Raw genomic sequence first — 19,592 nt, 5'->3', positions numbered from 1 at the left:
ATTGCATTACTATTCACAATAGCAAAGATTTGGAATCAACCTATATGTCCAACAGAAGAATGGACAAAAAAAGGTGGCACATATACACAATGAAGTACTATTCGGATGTATGAAAGAATGAGATTCCGTCATTTGCAACAACATGGATGGAACTGGAGGTCATTATGTTAAGTAAAATAAAACAGGCACAGAAAGGCAAACTTTGCATGTTCTTACTCAATTGTGGGAGCTAACAAAGTAATCGTACTCATGCAGATAGAGAGTAGAATGATGGTTACCAGAGGTGGGAAGGTTAGTGATGCAGGGACAGTGAGATGGTAGGTACAAATACACACTGAGGTAGAATGAATAAGATCTAGTATTTGATAGCACAACAGAGTAATTAGTCAATGATAATTTATTGTACATTTGAAAATAAAGAGTATAATTGGAATGTTTACCACAAAGAAATGATAAATATGTGAGGTGATATATACCCCATTTACCCTGATGCAATTATTAAACATCGTATCATAGTATCAAAATATCTCACATACACCATAAATGTATATACCTGTTGTGTGCTCATAAAAAATTTTAAAAATTAAAAACTGAATTAGAGAGTAATATTACATTTTTTACATAATAAATACAAATGCCCATTTTAAAATGATTTTCTGATATGTATTTTCTGTACTTCTGTGTGTTTTTTTATTTCAGTAAGACATTAAAATATTATAACTTATTCTACCAGGCATAAATATGACAAAATACTAAACAAGATATAGAGAAAACAAAATTTCTTTCATTCACAAAAGCCCATGGCTGATAATTTCAGATTCAGCCTCTTTCAACTCCAAGGTATCTAGCATGGATTACTAACAGACACAGAAAACAATGCATGATTTCTTCAATTTCTCTGGCTACCCACTGCTTGATATTATACATAACTGACAAATATTCAGGGATTGATTTTTAGGATCTCATTTTTAAAGGAGTTTTTAGAAGAAAATTATATCAACTAATCAGCCATCTATTCATCATTTAACATGACAGAACTGAGGAAAAATTATTTAATAGAATAAAAAAATTACAAAATCCCGATGGACTCTAAGTCTAGTTACTCCTTTTCATATGTTTTAAATGCTTGTCACTGGAAATTTATCTAATAGTCCAGACTTTTAGCACAGAAACTCTGAGATAGTTTACAAAGAAAACCTGGCAAAAAAAAAAGCAAGAATTAACCCCTACAGTAGACTGTTCACATAGTTGGAATAATGATATTAGATAATATTTGAATATTGTTTTACCTATTAAGCCATCATAAAACATACAAGTCTTTAATTTTAATAATCATAAAGTAAATTGTTTAAAGAAAATATTAAGATGTTCGATTTTAAGTGAGGAAATTGAAGCTTAGCAAAACTAATATGGAGGCTTAGCGTAGATACAATGGCTGGGCTTCTTTATCAGTAAAGTCACAGGTTAGAAATCCCAGATTTTGGATTCTTTGTAGAGACCTGAATTTGAATCACAAGTCTGCTATTTACTAATTGTGTAACTTTAATCAGTTTGCTTAACTTCTCCATATTTTTTTAAAATTTTTATTGATACATTATATTTAACACATTTATGAGGGTACATGTGATATTTGGTTACACACATGGAATATGTAATGGTCAAGTGAAGGTATTTGAGATATTCATCTGTATTAGTCCATTCTCATGCTACTATAAGGACATATCAGAGGCTGGGTAATTTATAAAGGAAAGAGGTTTAATTTACCCACTTTTCCACAGGGCTGTGGAAACCTCAGGAAACTTACAATCATGCTGGTAGAAGAAGAAAACATGTCCTTCTTCACATGGTGGCAGGAAGGAGAAGTGCTGACCAAAGCAGGGAAAAGCCCCTTATAAAACCATCAGCTCTCATGAGAACTCACTCACAATCACGAGAACAGCATTGCGCGGGGAGGGGGTAACCACCCTCATGATTCATTTCCCTCACACTAGGTCCCTCCCAGGACACATGGGGATTATGAGAACTAAAATTCAAGATGAGATTTTGGTGGGGACACAGCCAAACCATATCAGTATCACTTTCAGTGTTTATCATTTCTTTGTGTTGGGAATAAATCAAGTCCTCTCCTCCAGCTACTTTGATATATACAATATATTGTTGTTAACTACTTGCAGAGTCATTCTACTCTGCTGTTTAACAATAAAACTTACACCTTTTATATAACTTATGTTTTTACCCATGAACCTACTTCTCTTCATTCACCCTTGCCACTGACATACGCTTTCCATCCTCTAATGTGTATCATTCTGCTTTCCACCTTTATGAGATCAACTATTTTACCTCCTACATATGAGTGAGGACATGAGATATTTGTCTTTTTGTGTTGGTGTTATTTCACTGAACATAATGACCTCCAGTTCTAAACATGTTGCTGCAAGTGACATGACTTTATTCTTTTTATGGCCAAATAGTATTCCACTGTGTATACATACCATATTTTCTTTGTTCATTCATTCACTAATGGATGCTTAGGTTGACTTCATGTATTTGCTCTTTTGAACAGTGCTGCAATAAATATGTGAGTGCAGGTATCTCTTTAATATACTGATTTATTTTCCTTTGGATAAATATCCAGCAGTGGGAATACTGGACCATATTGTAGTTCTAATTTAACTTTTTTGAGAAATATCTTTACTATTTTCCATAGGGACTGCATTAATTTACATTTCCACCAGCAGCATATAGGTTTTTTTTTCTCTGCATCCTTGCTAGCATCTGTTATTTTTCATCTTTTTTAGTAATAGCCAAGCCATTCTAACTGGGGTAAAATGATACCTTGTTGTGGTTTTAATTTGTGTTTCCTGATGGTTATGGTGTTAAGCATTTTTCATATATCTGTTGGCCTTTTGTATGTCTTTTCTGAGAAATGTGTGTTTATTTCCTTTGCCCATTTGTAATGGAATTATTTGTGTTTTTTAATTGTTGAGCTAGTTTTATGAGTTTTTGTAAATTCTGGATATTAGTCCCTTGTTGGATGGCTAGATTGTAAATATCTTCTCCCTTTCAGCAGGTTGTCTTTTTACTCTGGTGATTGTTTCCTTTGCTGTGCAGAAGGTTTTTAGTTTAAAACAGTACTATTTGTCTATTTACGTTTTTGTTGTCTGTGTTTTAGAAGTCTTAGCCATAAATTATTTGCATACACCAATGTCCTGAAGAGTTTCCCTATAATTTCTTCTGGTAGCTTTATAACTTTTGGTATTATGTTTAAGTCTTTAATCTATCTTGAGTGTTGCATATAGTGAGAGATAAAAGTCCAGTTTCATTCTTCTGCAAGTGGATATCTGATTTTACAGCACTAGTTATTGAAGATGATGTCCTTTTTTCATTATATGTTCTTGATGCCTTTCTCAAAAAAATCCGTTGTCTATAAGTATGTGGATGTTTTGGGGGGTTCTATAGTCTATGCCATTAGTCTGTGTTTCTGTTTTTATGCCAATATTATGCTGTTTTGGTTACTACAGCCTTGTAGTATAATTTGAAGCAGGTAATGTCATGCCTCTGGCTTTGTTCCTTTTACTCACGATTACTTTGTCTATTTGGGTTCGTTTTTATTTCATATAAAATTTATGGTTGTTTTTTCTATTTCTATAAAAAAAGTGATATTTTTATAGGAATTGCATTGAATCTGTATATTGCTTTGGGCAGTGTGATTATTTTAACAATATTAATTCTTTCTTTTCATAAGCAAGGGATTAATTCTTTCCACTCGTTTGTATCCTCTTCAATTCCTTTCACTAGTGTTTTGTATATTTCCTTGTAGACGTATTTCACCTCCTTGCTTAAAATTCCTGGGTACTTTTTGTAGCTATTGTGAATGGGACTGCCTTCTTAATTTCTTTCTCAGTTGTTTTACCAGTGAATAGAAATGCTACAGATTTTTGTATGTTTATTTTGTATCTTGCCACTTTACTGAATTTATTTACCAGGACTAAGAGTTTTTTTTGCTGGAGTCTTCCAGTTTTTTCTGGATATGAGCATATCATCAGCAAAAAGGGACAACTCAACTTCTTCTTTGCAAACTTGATGGCTTTTATGTCTTTCACTTGTCTGATTGCTCTGAATAGAACTTCCAGTATTATGTTGAATAGGAATGCTGAAAGTAGATTATCATTGTCTTGCATCAGTTTTTACAGGAAAAGCTTTCAACTTTTCTTCATTCAGTATGATGTCCTTTGTGTGTTTGTTGTATATGGTCTTTATAATCTTGGGGTATGTTCTTGCTACGTATAGTTTGTTGAGAGTTTTTCTCATAAAGGAATGTTGCGTTTTATCAAATCCATTGAGATAATCTCCCTCCATTGAGATTTGTTTGTCTGCATCCATTGAGATAATCATATGGTTATTGTCTTTTATTCTGTTGATGTGATATATTGCATTCATTAATTTGCATATGTTGAACCATCCTTGAATTCCTTGGATAAATCCTGCTTGCTCATGATGTATTATTATCTTTTTGAAGCGGTGCCGGATTCAGTTTACTAATATTTTGTTGAGGATTTTTACTTCTATATTCCTCAGGGATTTGGGCCTGTTGTTTCTTTTTATTGTTATGTTTTTGTCTGATTTTGGTTATCAGGGTAATGGGGCTTCACAGAATGACTTAAGGATAATTCTCTATTCCTCATTTTTTGGAATAGCTTGAAGATAATTAGTATTAGCTCTTCAAGGTTTGGTAGAATCTGGCAGGAAGCTATCCAGTTTGAACTTTTCTTGGTTTAAAAACTTTTTATTGCAGCGTTAATCTCATCACTCATAATTGATATGTTCAAGTTTTCTGTTTCTTCCTCATTCCATCTCAGTAGGTTGTATGTGTCTAGAAATTTGCCTGTATTCTTTATTTCTTTTAGTTTGTTATTGTATAGTGGCTCATCGTAGTCTCTGATGATCTTTTTAAAATTCCTATTGTATCAGTTGTCATGTCTCCTTTTTTGTTTCTGATTTTGTTTATTTGAATATTCTCTTTTTCGCTTGGTTAGTATAGGAAGCAGTTTATTTTTTTTCTACTTTATTCAATAAATTATTTAGTTTCAGTGTTTATTTTTTGTAATATCTCTTTTGTGAATTTCTTATTCATATCCTGAATTATTTTTCTGATTTATTTGTGTTATTTTTTAGTATTATCTTGTATCTCATTGAACTCTTAAGCACTTTTTGAATTATTTTTCTGAAATTTTATAAATTTCCTTTGATTGGAACTGTTGCTTGAGATTTACTGTGATTTTATTTTTTTGGTGTTTTTTTTTTTTTTCCTTTTTTATGTTTCTGGTGTCCTTACATTAATATTTGCATATCTGGTATAACAATTACTCCTTTCAATTTTTGTATTAACTTTTGTACAGGAAAGTTTTTCCTGAGGATGTGTCTATGGAGATAGATGGCAAGGGTACTTTAGCTTGGATTCTGGGTGTATCCAGCAATGTCATCATATGATTTTTTGTCTGTTAACAGCATCAGTGGTATCTGTAATTTCCTCAGTGGCTTGAATTATTTTACTATTGGAAGCTTCAGAGAGGTTTTTCTGAGTATGGGGATGCAAGGTGGGCTAGTTTACAGGCCCCTGTGATGACAATGGCAGGCTGAGCATGGCTAACTTTGGGTCACTGGGTGACATATGTAAGCACCAGTGTTGGCAAGTCCAGGTAGGCCAATTATTGGGCCTCCATGCAGGTTGGCTGAGTACTAGCAGTGGCAGTGGTGAACTAGACAGTTGGGCAGGTCCTCAGACCCCTTCACAGTGTGTTTGGCATAGGCGATGGCAGTAGTGGTGGCAGGATAATTCTCAGGCTCCCAGTTGGTATTTCTTAATGTCAGTGCTATCTTCAGTGGACTGGGCAGACCAGTTCTCATGTTTCTAGGTGGTGTGTTTGGGTGGGGATGTTGGTGGTGCGTACCTTCCCCATATTTAGTTACCATACATATTAAGTGGGAAATATAAAATTTAGTTTGTAGTTTTCTGTCAAGCCTCACTATTGTTTGGTTGTTGCTAAGTAGAGTTTTACTAACAGTAGAGAAATGTATTCTCTGTATATGTGTTTAAGTAGAAAAATAAATACAGAAAACTATTAATGAGGCTGAAAGAAATAAATACTCCAGCTAGAATAAGAAGGACCCATTAGTGTCAATGCTAATAGATAAACGCAGGAAGTAACAAGAAGAGTTGGACTGAGGTGTGAGGAAGAGCTCACAGTAAATTAGATGTTCTGTTTTCTGAAATATATAACTTCTGGATGGCCTTCCTAATTAGAACAGGGTAGTTATAATGTATAATGAATAAAGTAGTAAGCCAAGGCTGAACAATCTGTGACTCAGATTTGAGAAAGGTGGAAACAGCCAGCTCTAATTCAGGAAAAAAAAAGAAAAAAAGGAGGGGAAGGTGGTTGAGTGAAGGGAGAGAGAATCTTCTTTGTGTATAAGCCCGAATGTTCTCTCAGTCATCAAATATTTCCCAGGCTTAAGCTAGTTACAGGGTCCCTTAATAGGAAAGGAATGTAAGAAGAATGAATGAAAAAAAATTGTCACTGGGGAAGATTTCACATGAAAAATGACATGCCAGAAGAGTCTTTCTGAAATAGTTTGACTTGATATGAATGGCTTAATTCCATGGATTGGTGACACTTTTGACTCAAGATTAGTTGCCATAATTTGAGATTGAGGTACCTAACATAGTGTGGGAATAAGATAATGTATGTTAAGTACCTGACACTTGGCAAAAACTCCCTAAACAATATTTCTTTAATTATACTTTTTTCTAAATGTATGCTTCTTCTAACATACTATGCTCCCTGTTTACATAAACCTATATCTATTGTCAACTTTGCGTAACTCTTCACAAATCTCTATACCACAGTACATAGATCCACAGATGTCCCAATAATGTTTCATTTGAGATGTAGTGCTGGAGGGAAAAATATAATTAGGTTAGGCTCTAAATGGTCTTCTTTGCCATGTTGCAGACTACATATTTTACCCAAAAAAAAAAAAAAAAAAAAAAAGCAATAAAGATTGTTGCTGGGTTGTTGTCAAGAAAGTCTCATAGGTCCTTTTCTGAACCCAAAAGAGGTCTCAACAGCTCTCGTGGCAATTTAGGCAAGCTACTTCGGATGTTATCAGCTCAAGAATGCCTTGTGAACTAGTGCAAAAGTTCACAAGCCCTTCTTTTGTGCCCTGAAAAAAAAATACTGACACAAACACCAGCTGAAGCAGATATATGAATGTCTTCTACTAACACTCCCACTCCCATTTTTTTTTAAGTAGAAGTATAGTCACTGTTACTAGAATTGGAGGACTTGAATTTAAGAGTGAGTCACTTAAATGCCACTGGATTCCATTTTCTCATTCTGAAAGGATAAGAAATAACATTTTAAAATTTTTCTATTAGAATCAAATTGAATTGAGCATTTAGAAAAATCCTTAGCACATTATCGATGCTCATAATTGTTTGCTGATTTTGAAGATGAATCCCAACAACTTTATAAAAACAATCAAGTACCATCTTAAAAGAAATAATATTTAAGAAACTGTTGTAAATTAAATGAACCAAGTATAAATAAATAATCCCTCTGTCATATGTGTATGCTTTTTCCTTAGAAAAAGACTTAACTGGAATGCAACTCTTGGTGACATAGGTGTGACTTCTATGAGTATATCTTTGGATCTTTAGAGAGAGTTTATTAAGTTCTTATTATTTGTTAATTATATGCATTGTTCAGTCTAAAAATAGTGTTTAAATGTCTATTGTAGGCCAGAAACTCTGCTAGGCACTTTTTTTTTTTTTTTTTCCCGGAGTCTTGCTCTGTGGCCCAGGCTAGAGTGCAGTGGTGCCATCTCGGCTCACTGCAACCTATGCTTCCTGGGTTCAGGCAATTCTCCTGCCTCAGCCTCCTGAGTAGCTGGGATTACAGGCACCCACCAATCACTTCGCCCAGCTCATTTCTGTAACTTTAGCAGAGACAGGATTTCACCATGTTGGCCAGGCTGGTCTGGAACTCCTAACCTTGTGATCCACCCACCTTGGCCTCCCAAATTGCTGGGATTACAGGTGGGAGCCACCATGCCCGACTGGCAACTTTTTATCTGAAAACATTTTAACTTCACCTTCTTTTATAAAATCTTGTCAAAGTTAAACATATAAACTGAAAATGTACAAATTAAGAATGTATAGCTCGATGACTTTTCATAAAGGAAACATACCCATATACCAAGCCCACAGATAAAGAAGTAGAAAATTACCAGCAACCCAAAATGGTTTCTTCTTTCAGTCTTTCACTCCTACTCCTTTGGGTGGTGATATGGTTTGGCTCTGTGTGCCTACCCAAATCTCATCTTAAATTGTAATCCCCAAGTGTTGAGGGAGGAACCTGGGGGGAGGTGATTGGATTATGGGGGCGATTTCCCCCATGCTGTTCTTTGCCCTTTAGTAGCTTGGGGTCCAGCGTGGGTGGGAAATATCAAAAGAGATGATGATTCTAATGCAGTGTGGAATGAACTCTAGTAGAGTCTAAACAGATGTAAAGAGGAAGGATGGCTTAGGCAGTGTCAGTTGAGGAAAGGGATATAAAAGGGCAGCTATTGTAAGTGACAAGGAACATTTAGTTTAAAAGTGAAGCTTGCCGGGCGTGGCAGCTCATGCCTGTAATCCCAGCACTTTGGGAGGCAGAGGCGGGTGGATCACCTGAGGTTAGGAGTTCAAGACCAGCCTGTCCAACATGGTGAAACCCCGTCTCTACTAAAAATACAGAGAAATTAGCCAGGCATGGCGCCTGTAATCCCAGCTACTCAGGAGGCTGAGGCAGCAGAACCGCTTGAATCTAGGAGGCGGAGGTTGCAGTGAGCTGAGATCGCACAACTGCACTCCAGCATGGGCAACAAGAGTGAGGGATAGCATTAGGATAAATACCTAATGTAGATGATGGGTTGATGGGTGCAGGAAACCGCCATGGCACATGTATACCTATGTAATAAACCTGCACATTCTGCACATATGCCCCAGAACTTAAAGTATAACAATAATAATAATAAAAATGAAGCTCAAAGGTCTTGCACAGCCATCTCAATATAGACATCATATAACAGAGGTACTGTTAAGAGAATGTGGCTTCACATGTGGCTGAGTAGAGTCCTAATGCGACATAAATACAGATGATTGTTCTGATGATGTTCAATCTTTTTAGTTCCCAGTTTAAAAATTGGAGTATGTTGGATTAGAATTCCACAGCCAGTTGGGTACAGGTGTTATAACTGTCTTTACTAAAACTGTAGGACACTGATACATGGCTATAATTTTCTTTTGCCAGTCTCATGCTTCATCTGGAATTGTGTACTCTTAAAGTGGGAGTATATTCTGGAGGCTTCTTAGCAAACATTACCTTGGGCTTCCCCTGTATAGTGAATCAGAGCTCACTTCAGCTTTAGGCAGGTTCCCTCAGGAAAACGCTAGGGGCAGGGTGGGGGATGAGTATATTTGGGAAAGCATCCCATCCCCTTTCTTCCATCCTGATGATATCTAAACTGATGGACTGACACTGTGAATCTTCCAGAAACGAGAGATTGAACTCCCCTGATTAAAATAATTCAGTGGTTTTCCCATTGCTCTTGGGATAAAAACAAAATGGCTTACCTTGAATTACAAATTTCTTTATAATCTGGTCCCTGTTTATCTCTTCAGCCTCGCTTAAAACCAATTTCCTCCTTATCTATATACTCTAATCACAGTAGACTATTTTTAATTTCCCATAGTGAGCCATGCCCTTCTGAGTGCAAGCCTTGTGTTTGCTGTTTCCTCTTTTCCACCCCCACCTCTACCTCTTCATCTTGCTCATACCTTCTGCTGTGTTCAAGCCTCAGCTTAAACATCACCTTTTTTGAAAAAAAAAATATATATATATTTTATATATGTATTTGTTTTATATATATATTATATATATATAAAATCTTGAGAAGAGTTGAGGTGTCTCTCCTGTGGGTCCCCGGAATGACATCATCAGTTATTTTATTGCATCAGTTATTTATGGAGAATGAAGATTCTTTATTACATGACATTTCTCCAGTTCACCTCCTTAAAACCAGAAGTCTGAACTTTTAATTAATGGATTTCCAAATCCAAGACAGGACCTAGCTTAGAATGGATGTTCAACAAATGCTGAAATATTTGGAGAGATGAGTAGATGGATTAAAGATTAAAACCCAGAAGAGAAGAAGTGCTATTTCAAGTAACTGACTTTCCCTAGTTAGTGTAATTACTTCATCCGCTCCCTATCCAGGGGTTACCCTCTTTCAAATGAATAGTTAATTCTCAGAGGAAGGCATTGCTTATTTTATTGACTGAATGTGTTCCTGATAAGGTGTATTTTAATATTTTTGTAATTTGAATTCTAGTTTACCCTAGATATATGATGTAACTACCTTTATTTCATATTGTTAAAAATCACTAAGTTTTTGTATTTTGGTTGAAATGTTGCTGTTGCTCTCACACATCTTTTATGTTTCTATAAACTTTGTAGTCAATAAGTGAATCCAATATACATTAGAAAAACACACTTCTTTTATAGAAGAGTTTACAATGAGCTAGTGAATAATAACTTCAAATTCCAAATAATTTATAATTATATTTAGTAATTTATTAATTTACTATTTAACATATTTGATTTTATTAATGTGAAACTTAACTAAATGATTTATGAATATTCTCACCACTTTGTAACTTTAAGCCTGAAACTCAGCTCTATTAAATTAAAAAGGGAAACTTGAAAAGTAAAACTGTATGAGTGGTGGAAAACGTAATGATTATTTTCTCTTCTCTATTTTCCATCTTTTTGCAGTTTTCTTTTTTTACATTTTTTAATGATGGGTAAATAATTTTCTTCCCAAATAAATAAAAGCAATGGAATTCTTTAGATTTCATTAAAGGTAACTCAAACTTCCATGGGTCTGTGTATTTGAGCCTCTCTTCCCTCTGGAGATTGCTCTTTAGCATTGATGGCTGAGAAATCAATTGAATGGGGACTGTGACATTCACACTGTCTGTCTCCTCCTTCCTGCTCTTGGAACTTGAAAGAAAGTCATTTATTCTCTTGTGACTCTTCTGCCAGAACATGATGAAGGCTTTGCAAAGCATCATTTAAGTGGTACATCCATCACTTGCAGTCCTGCTCCCTTGCTTGCCAAAGACTCTCACACTCCAGTACCTGGGATGTAAACAAAGATAACGCATTTGATTTTCATATTGATCTTGTCCATCTTAAAACCTGGCTTTGCCTGAGGGGACTACTTCCAGACTAAATGGCCTCTCACCGACCTCGCCTGCCACAGCCCATAATCTCTGCCTCCCAGCCTTGCCTCCATGGAAGCAGGCATCCTCATCACACTCATGCCTTCCTCCCTCCTTCCCCCTCACCTTATTTCAGATACAACCAGTGCAGCTAGTGATTATGATTTTTAATTTACACAGCATATTATATTTATTAAAATAATGTAGTGTTTATACATAATTAATTTACTGCAAATAAACACATTTATTTGGAAAATATAGTAGTATTGTACTCAGATTTTGAAAACGAATGTCTTAAGGATGTAAAACTTGTTTATATATTTACTTGTTTTATTTCTGGGGAAGGTTATTTGAATTTCTATTTTCTTACTTGTAAAGGATAACAGTATTTAGCTCATAGTCTTGATGTGAACATTTATTTGTTTGTTGGTTTTGCTTATTTATTTATTTACCAAGTATTTATTCTGTAACAGGTCCTTTTCCAGGCACTGGAAATATAATACTGACCAGACAGCCAAGTTCCTCTCTTGTGTAAGTTTCAGTCAAGTTAAGAAATTACTTAATAGGTACAATGTATGTTTTGGGTGATGGCTACCCTGAAATCCCTGATTTCACCACTACACAATCTATACATGTAACAAAATTCACTTTTACCCCATAAGTATATGCAAATAAAAAAAATCGAGTCCAACAAAATAATTATGAATATTTTACAATATTAGGTAAATTGCATCATACATGTCAAGTAACTGCCACATAGTAGGTCTCAATAAGTAGTCTTTTTTTTTTTTTACTTCTATCACTGTTACAGGTAATAATATTTAATAATTATTTTTCCTTTTCTATTTATAAAAGCAATTGTGAAGGCTTTGTAATGTGTCAACTAGGCTGGTCTGAGTTACAGTCCCCAAGTTCCTTTTCTAGCATGTTCCTAGTTAGGGTTAGCTACAAGGGTGTTTTCTCAAGAAATTTGGAGGGTGGAAGGCAGGCAGCAGGCATTTGCAGCCAACACACACCTTCTCTAGGTATTCAGTCAAACACTGTTAGTATGGCTGTGAAGGGACTTTGCAGATATAATTAAAACCCATAATTGATATACTTCAAGTTAATCAAAATGAAGACTATCTTGGGTGGGCCTGATTCAATCAGTTGGCAGCCCTTTCGAAGAGCATTTCAGCCTTCCCTCAGCTGAGAGGCTCCAAACAGCAGATGGATCTGCAATTGCTCTTCCTTCCTTATGAATCTGCTTCCTGACTGCCTTTTTGTGGACAACGAGCTTCATTCCATGCCTTTGGGATTATAGCCTGTTCATAATCTTCTCTTTCCTCTTCCTTTTATGTGAACTTCAGGCTTGCTTAGCTAGCCAGTAAAATTACATAAGCTAATGGATCATATCAAACTTACTTAATAAAAAGAATTGGTTTATGCCATACACACTCACACATACACACATACTACTGGTTTTACTTCTGTAGTTGAACCCTGATACAGTAATATATTTTTATTTTTAAAAATTCAAAATAGTATAGGTTATTATTGTAAATATTTAAATTAATCTGTTTTCACTAAAATTACATGCATTTCCTATAACATAAACTCACTGGAAATGAATTTTATTTACTACATGATAGTAACTGTGGATGCATTTATGATGATTATTCTACTTCATTGCTATAAATAACCTTATAGAAAACATATTTGTGAACAGAGCTCATTTTGTATTTTATACTATTATGTAAGGATAGAACCCCAGGGGTAGAATTATTAGGTTAAATGGCACATGCTTTTTGGTCTTTCCCTAAATAATAGTTTTGAAAGGACTGCAATCTTTTTATTCCCACCAACAATGCATGAGAAGATTGAGATCTTGCCTAAAATAATTACATGCCCACCCAAGGTAGCTAGTCCTCCTTAAGAGCTGACAGAATTTGCAAGTAGCATAGAGTTCTGTTACAAATTTCATTCTGTCTTTACTGTTAAATTGGCAGATGTCTTATCAAAGTTCCTGTAAAAATATTTTCCTTGAATTGATGCTCTCTGGTGTACTTAATTTGCCATTACCTTTCCTTTGTGTATATGTCACACAGTTCTTCATTCAATTTTTCTTTCTCTCTAGTAAGATAAAATGATGCTGGTTGTCTTTGCTCTGATTTCCAAAAGTTCCTATTGCAAGTCTAAGGTCTTTCTCAGCAGGTCTTAGAAAAAGGAGTAGGATGTAAGTACCTAACTGAGACTGTTCTTTTTTTTTTTTTTTTTTGAGACGGAGTCTCGCTCTGTCACCCAGGCTGGCGTGCAGTGGCGCGATCGCGGCTCACTGCAAGCTCCGCCTCCCGGGTTCACGCCATTCTCCTGCCTCAGCCTCTTCGAGTAGCTAGGACTACAGGCGCCCACCACCACGCCCGGCTAATTTTTTGTATTTTTAGTAGCAACAGGGTTTCACCGTGGTCTCGATCTCCTGACCTCGTGATCCGCCCGCCTCGGCCTCCCAAAGTGCTGGGATTACAAGCGTGAGCCACTGCGCCCGGCAAGACTGTTCTTTATGTCTCTTCCTCATAACTACATGCAACAAATATTTCTTGAGCACCTACGAAAAGAAACATGTTCTCTGTTATCAAGGTGATTAAAATGTAGCTAGGAGGCAGAGAATATGCAAGTAAACAAACAAATGTAGTTAAAGCTTGAAAGTACAAAGATAGAAAGAATCATATTGCAAGCATAATGAAAAATATGTGTTTACCAGGGCAGATACCACTTTAGTGTGTGGCCAGCAAAGGCCCTTTGTGGAGGTAACACTTAATAAAATACCTGAGAACTAGGAGAAGTTAGCTATATGTAGACTTTACTGGAGAATGTCCTTGTCAGATAAAAATTACAAGGTTCTGAAATATGCTGTTTGAGGGTCTGAAAGTAGCTCAGTGTGACACACGGTAGTCTAGGAGAACGTAAGGATAGAGAGATTACAAGAGAGGTGGCCTATGAGGAGGCCAGAGCACACAGTGTGAGTTTAGATTTCCTTTTGACCAAAACAGGAATCCAGAAGAGAGGTTTTAGCAAGTGAATTGTGGAATCAGTCTCATTAAAAATAATAATAACAAAAAATATGCTATTTATTGAAATGTCAGTTTTTTAAATCACTTTACGTGTAGTATTTCCTTTAATCCTCAAAGCCACTACAAAAGAGATATTATCAATCTAATTTTTCGCATGAGTAATCAGAAGTTGAGGAAGCTTAATTTTAGGTCACATGGTTGCTAAGGGACAGAGCCATGATTTAAGCCATTGCCTTTGCTACTAACCCAACTTGTCTGTCCAGTTTTTAGGAACCAATTACAGTGTCTGGCAATGGCATTACTTTTACTTTATCTATCTTTTTCTAGCTCCTCTGTCTCTTTCCATTTTTTCTTTGCTTCCCCTCACTCAAGTTTTTAATCTGCTTTTGAGGCTGGGAATCTTTTCTTAAGACTCAGCTGCATGAAAAGAGCAGAGCTTGTTTGTTACCCTTCATGAGTCCTCCCATCAGAATGAAGACATTTGCCCTTAGTTCAGTTGACAGCACTGAAGGTACAAAAGTATTTCCCTATGACTGAATCTTATTCTAATCTGTCTTGACTCCACATAACAATTACTTCTATCTCTGTGATTGGGCACATGCAAGCATTTCTATTTAGTTATCAGAAGGTTGTAATACAAACAACTGAACAAATACATGCTCATATGTGCATTTAGTTTTTACAGTAAGCTTTTTATAAGATTTATGCCAAGATATCTTAAGTTGGATGTTCTCTGCTTAATATCTGGAATAAAGCTGCCTAGCATGAATGTATTGTATTTTAAAATGTGAAATTCCACACTATAGCACTGTATTTCCATATCTGCAAATATTTTAAAATATCGAATGTATCTGCTTTATAGTTGGTCATAAAGAAGCATTCCATTCCTTCTTTTACATACAGATGGATTGTTTCTGTTAATTATCACTCAAATCTGAACGGTGTGGTAGGACCGAGGGATACCTTGAAATCTAAGAAAAGGGAAAAAAAGTGCAATTGCTGCAGTGATACTTTAGCAGAAGTTTCTATTGCCAGGTATTGTGGAGCTCAGAGGAAGAAGTAAAGGCTTCAAGACGTTGAACTTTAAGCTGAGTCTTGAAGACGGAGTCTTCAAGTTAAAGAAGAGGGGTTAAGGAAAGTCCAGGGAGAAGGAACTGCATGAGCTGTGAAGAACCATGATGCATTCTTGGAATTGGTAGATTCTCTTTGAAATATGGATTGAAACCCAGGAAGCATGAAGGAAACAAGAATTCAAAACTTTAAGACAAGACTATGGTAAAGAGTTTGGCATTGAACATTCAGGAAATGTAACAACTAGAACGAGTATAAAGGGAATAAAATGCAATTTGTGTTTTTATATTATTGAGTTGAAGTTGTCTAATACATTTTATTAACTATATCTTACCCAATGCATAGTACTTCCTGGTAAAAATGTACTCAGAGCTCACTCATTCAGAATCTAATTTACACATTGATTTTTACACTTTACAGTCAGTTAAGTATAGTAGTGAAACAGAAGAATTATTCAAATTTCGCTATGAATATCTTTACCTCCGGGTTTCCTCGAAAAACAGAAGCCAGTACATGGGGCTTTCTCACTTAATCTAGGTGAGGTGTAACCTCGAACTCAGCTTCCCACAGAGTCAGCTTCCAGATGATTGGCAGCTGGCATTCCCAGAATACTTCTGTAAAAACTGGCATCTAATCCAGAAAGGGGGACAAAGCATTAGGAGAGCATTCCGAAAAGTTGCTTGGGGAATGCCTTATAAGCATGAGTAGAAAAAAGAATGGGGTCAGTCATTTTAGACAGAGATGGTAATATGGTTTGGATGTGTGCCCTCTCCAAATCTCTTGTCGAAATGTGTTTCTCAATGTTAGAAGGGAGGCTGGTGGGAGGCGATTGGATCATCAAGGCGAATCTCTCGTGAATGGTTTAGCACCATCCCTTTGGTGATAAGTGAGTTCTCTCTCGATTCATGCAAGATATGATTATTTAAAAGTGTGTGGCACCTCTCCCTTTTCTCTCTTGCTCCTTCTTTTACCATGTGATACAACAGCTCCCCTCTTTGCCTTCTGCCATGATTGTAAGCTTCTCGAGGCCCTTACAGGTAGCAGATGCTGGAGCCATGCTTGTAGAGCCTGCAGAACCATGAGCCAATTAAACCTCTTTACTTTATAAATTATCGTGCCTCAGATATTTATTTATACCAATATAAAAGTGACATAACATAGATGGCATTTTCAAAAAATCATGGAGAAAATACTGATAGTGACATTTGATATGATTTGACAGCAGTTTATGGATGGGAACTATCAAGGAGTTGAAATTAAACTCATGCATATTAATATTTATTTAATATAATTATTTGAAACATGTTCCTCTAGAGGTAATTCCTCCTAGTAGCTTTAGACATATTGGATATCCAAACAACATAGATAAATGCTGAATATTCACATAAATTATTTATTTTAGTTCTTCAGGTGTTTTCATATTTTTATTCAAGTATTTGCTGAATGCATATTATGTTGTATAGTCCATGAAAATTAAAAATAAAGTAGACATTGTACTTTCAAGGAGCTTAACATTTATTTGAATAAAACAGAGCTTTTATAAATATTATAAATTATTATAATAATTAAAAAAGAGAAGATATGGAAAAGTATATCAAACACTCAAATCATTATGGAAAACAAAAGGGAAAAGTAATGATCAAATCTATGTGGAAGGCTGACAGAGAGGACTTCATAGAGGAGGTGACCACTTAGCCAAGTCCAGAAAAATAAGTAGGGATATCAAAGATAGATTATTGAAAGGGAGATTATTCTAGATACAGAGAATAACCTTAAGTATGTTTGGAAGATGTTATTTTTTAATCATTGCAGCTTAATAGGTTTGATGTATTATCTCACCTTTCCCTTATCTTTCTACTGTAGTTTGATGTTAAGTGTATACAAAATGCTGAGGTCAGACATTTTAAAAGTATGCTATGAGAAATGTAGGTCTATCATTTGAACCCTAGTCTCGCTGTTTATGATTGTGTCCTACATCTAAAGCTTAATTCCCTTATGAAAAATGAAGAGTAATGTCACCTATTTTGTTGTTGTGAAGTTTAAGAGAGACAATAAAAGGCCTGGTGCGGTGACTCACGCCTGTAATCCCAGCACTTTGGGAGGCCGAGGCAGGTGGATAACGAAGTCAGGAGATCGAGACCATCCTGGCTAACATGGTGAAACCCCGTCTCTACTAAAAATACGAAAAAAATTAGCCGGGTGTGGTGGCGAGCACTTGTAATCCCAGCTACTCGGAAGACTGAGGCAGGAGAATGGTGTGAACCAAGAGGCGGAGCTTTCAGTGAGCTGAGATCACGCCACAGCACTCCAGCCTAGGTGACAGAGAGAGATACCGTCTCAAAAAAAAAAAAAAAGAGAGAGAGAGAGAGACAATAAAAAGCCTGAAGCACAGTACAAAATATCTGTTAGCTCTTTTTTGTATACCTAGACTATGCATTCTTAGTTTGTCCCAGCTTCAAAGCCACTGCCAATTTGGTATGTTTTTCTTTGTTATCATTACTAAGCCATAGATGTAACTTTAAAATTGGAGTACAGGGATCCATAGACAAAAGTTTTGGGTTAAATCCCTAGAAAGCTCATTCTAGCTAATAAAAGCTTATTTTGATTATCTAATTAGTTTCAAATTAGATTTAACATTTCTAGCTTCTGTTTATGTGTTTATCTCTTCTGCAGAGTGGTCAAAAGAGGCTATTTCAATGATCTTGCTGATGTACAGTTACCCAATGGCTCTAAGTTCCTCTGTTTTATTAGTTGTAAAGAAAGAATATGTTAGGTCTTGGGAAGAAACTTCTCCCATCTTTGTAAGTCATGATATACAGCCATTCAGAAATATATCATTTTAAAAAGGTTTTGTTCTATATTCTTCCTTATATTCTAGTATTCTTCTAGTATTCTAGTATTCTTTCCTGCTGACATTCCCAAAATGTTTATGTCTACAAATCAAATTTCTTTCAAAGTTTGCAGAAACACCAGAATATTGGGACTCATTTCAAGAGGAAAAAAAATCATTTCTATTATCTTTTAAAATTTATTAAACCAATCCACATTGTATTATTATGCTATGTCTTCTAACTCAAACTATTTTATTTCATGATATAAAATTCTGATTGCGGGATTTTGAAAAGATACCCTCTTTTTCTATAATATGAAAGTCATCTTTTTTTACATTTATGGCCCATAACATAACATAAATAACAAGCATCTCACAGAAGTTTTTTTTTCTTTTATTATTATACTTCAGGTTTTAGGGTACATGTGCACAATGTGCAGGTTTGTTACATATGTATCCATGTGCCATTTTGGTTTGCTGCACCCATTAACTCGTCATTTAGCATTAGGTATACCTCCTAATGCTGTCCCTCCCCGCTCCCCCCAACCCACAACAGTCCCCGGAGTGTGATGTTCCCCTTCCGGTGTCCATGAGTTCTCATTGTTCAATTCCCACCTATGAGTGAGAACATGCGGTGTTTGGTTTTCTGTCCTTGCGATAGTTTACTGAGAATGATGTTTTCAGTTTCATCCATGTCCCTACAAAGCACATGAACTCATCATTTTTTATGACTGCACAGTATTCTATGGTGTCTATGTGCCACATTTTCTTAATCCAGTGTATCGTTGTGGGACATTTGGGTTGGTTCCAAGTCTTTGCTATTGTAAATAGTGCCACAACAAACATACGTGTGCATGTGTCTTTATAGCAGCATGATTTATAGTCCTTTGGGTATATACCCAGTAATGGGATGTCTGGGTCAAATGGTATTTCTAGTTCTAGATCCCTGAGGAATCGCCACACTGTCTTCCACAATGGTTGAACTAGTTTACAGTCCCACCAACAGTGTAAAAGTGTTCCTATTTCTCCACATCCTCTCCAGCACCTGTTGTTTCCTGACTTTTTAATGATGGCCATTCTAACTGGTGTGAGATGGTATCTCATTGTGGTTTTGATTTGCGTTTATCTGATGGCCAGTGATGATGAGAATTTTTTCACGTGTTTTTTGGTTGCATAAATGTCTTCTTTTGAGAAGTGTCTGTTCATGTCCTTTGCCCACTTTTTGATGGGGTTGTTTGTTTTTTTCTTGTAAATTTGTTTGAGTTCATTGTAGATTCTGGATATTAGCCCTTTGTCAGATGAGTAGGTTGCAAAA

The sequence above is a fragment of the Hylobates moloch genome, unplaced genomic scaffold, assembly GCF_009828535.3.
Source record: "Hylobates moloch isolate HMO894 unplaced genomic scaffold, HMol_V3 SCAFFOLD_11, whole genome shotgun sequence".
NCBI lineage: Eukaryota > Metazoa > Chordata > Mammalia > Primates > Hylobatidae > Hylobates > Hylobates moloch.
The sequence above is the reverse complement of the archived record's forward strand: the minus strand, read 5'-3'. Positions refer to the sequence as shown.